Genomic DNA, 2,676 nt, shown 5'->3' with positions numbered 1-2,676 from the left:
TCATCCACCTCTTGGCAGCTGAGGCATGTTCTTGGTGACTGTAACAGCCAGAAAAATCCATTGCAAGCATGACCTGAAACCCAAAGCAGCCATTAGGTGCCCCTAAAAGATCTGGGAGGAACTTTACTCGGTTTTTGACTTTTTAGTATTTGAGTTTCACCTCTCTGTGTGGGTTTATTTTACACAGTTTTTCCTCTGCCTTTTTTTTCCTCCATTACCACAGGCTTCTCTGCTGTTTGTATTTTTAAACTACAAAGAGACTTTTTTGAACTGATCACTAATTACTTTCAAGTCCTCTGGGTCCAGTGGGCACAAGTGCAATGCACAGATGTCACCTCATGATTCTGACTTTCACAAGTGACCCAGTTGGAGTGTGTTATTACATCCACATATGGAATGAAAAACAGTGCCAAAAAACACAAGTCAACCACAAAGGAAACATGTCCTTGACACAGTTATATTTATAAATGATGCCATCTCTCACAGGCAGAGTAATTTTGTGGTCACTGTATACATGCAGTGTAAAGCATGGTCGGCTGACCAAACAAAAACCCAACAAAAAAACCCTTGAAAACGGGACTCCCGTTTGAATTTTTCATCAGCTGCAGAAAAATTGGGTAATTGCTGTGCAACCTCTTTAATATTAGTGCCTGAGGACACAGCTGGACACCTGAGATGGAGTCCTCTGAGGGAAAGTTCACTGCAGGAGAAGCTGAATGATGAAATGCAGTTCACAGCAGGGGCTTTTTCCAAAGCCATGTATGCATATCAAAATAGGAGACTATGTCTTATAAGCATCACCATACAGACGACCACCACAACAGTGAGTATTAAGTATTTGGTCTCACGCTCTGTTTGATGTGTTGTCATAGCGTAAGGAGCGAAGAATTCAGATTTTCATGGTTTTGTACACCAAAACATAGCAAGCAATAGACTGTGAGCATGAGGATTTCTAATCCACTTAAATTCTATTTAAAACCATTAAACAGTATTTAATTTCATGTGTAGATATTTCAAAGGTTAACAAAAAGTAAAAGCTCTGTGGCTTATCTGTTGTGAGCAAAACAAATTTAAGCTTCCAAGATCAGGCTATAAGTAATTTGGGTCTTTGGATTTCTGAGGTTTGAAGGGTGTTTTGACAGGCAGAGTGCATTTGCTGAGGAGGCTAATTGACTTGCAGCAACTAATTAATTCAAAGGTTGCAAGGTTGTGATAACAGTGTAATGAGAGAAGGGAACGTCAACACCAGTTGATATTAGCCGTGCTAACTATAGATGAGATAATGTTCGACAGCTTTCCTATGGGGAACCTGGGTTCCAGATGTAAAAACAGATGGCAATGACGCAATGTGGAGACAACACAGATATTCACACTGGAGCCGTAAAACAGGTTACAGCATCGTGTTAGAACAGACCTACAAGACAGCTTCACAGGGCAGCAGTTAAAAACAAAGCTTTTCTTACTGCCTTAGAAGCAGCTCATTTTTGCATTTACAGGCACAGACTTTGGTTTGTAGTCTGTACAAAATTATACTGCATTCATGCCATTAAAGTTGCTATTGACTCTGTAATGAAATAAAGACAAGTGTGAGCCTTGAATAAGATGCTTGAATAGAAAGCTACTGTTTACCTCTGTGAAAAAATCAACACCAATACTGAGAGTCGTGCAGCTTCTTTCCTTCAACAAACTATACACATTCAAGTGAAAACCAGAATTCTGCCGACTGGAGAGAGCTTATTGTCACCCTGACTTGACACCGAGTAGGTGGATGTGGCTCTAACTTTGGTGGTAATAACACCTCTCCGCATGGACTACGCCTACCTGTTGTAATCCAAACTGTCAAAACCCCTGCTGGCTTGTCTCAGTGTCAAGGCAGGCATATCTACCTGAAAGGCAGCTTGTCTTTTAATAATCCTTTCCACAGAAACCCAGCTATTCAGGCTTGTATGAGAAAGTTAGAAGATTAAGGAGATTCACCAAGTTGGACAAGGACAAAACAAAGTTGTCAAAATTGTTACCGTTTATTTCTATATTTTTGGTGTTCATATTGCATTGATTAACTGTCAGGCGCTCAAGATAGCACCTGACAAGTTGCTACACATGAATGTGATGAAACTACTTTTCACAATATTGCCAGGATCACAAACAAAATGAGAGTTTTTCCAAACATATTAGCATCACTTAGCGTCTGCACTAGGCTATTTAAGTGCAATTCAACTAAAAATGTGTTTTCACCCTATACCTCATGTAAAATGTAGAGAAAATTAGTGCCAGTGGTTAATGGATCATTGCCTCCGGAGTCTAAAAAACAGAAAACTGTTCAATTCGATCGGTCTTTCTTCTGAGCGAAAACAGGAATCAATCTGTTTTAATAGGGACAGTTGGGGTCCATTTGGTTGATCATGCAGCGAGGCTGACCTAATTGGCTTGTCAATGTCTGTTACGAAGAAAAACACTTTTGTCTCACTTTAAGCTGAGACGAGTCCTCATGGGTATGAAATGTGGGCATGTTTTTCAGAAAAGACGAAAAGAAAAAAAAAAGCAAAGCAAACCAGATGAGCTACCATTGCCCACCCTTCTCCTCCCTCTTGAAATTAACTGCTGTTTAAAACACAATGTTCCTTGACTGTGTCTTAGAAAACAAGTGATGCTGAAAACCTCGAGAGGCATCTTGGC

Source organism: Pempheris klunzingeri, chromosome 11 (assembly GCF_042242105.1).
Source record: "Pempheris klunzingeri isolate RE-2024b chromosome 11, fPemKlu1.hap1, whole genome shotgun sequence".
NCBI classification, from domain to species: Eukaryota; Metazoa; Chordata; class Actinopteri; order Acropomatiformes; family Pempheridae; genus Pempheris; species Pempheris klunzingeri.
This window is presented reverse-complemented; position numbering follows the sequence as displayed.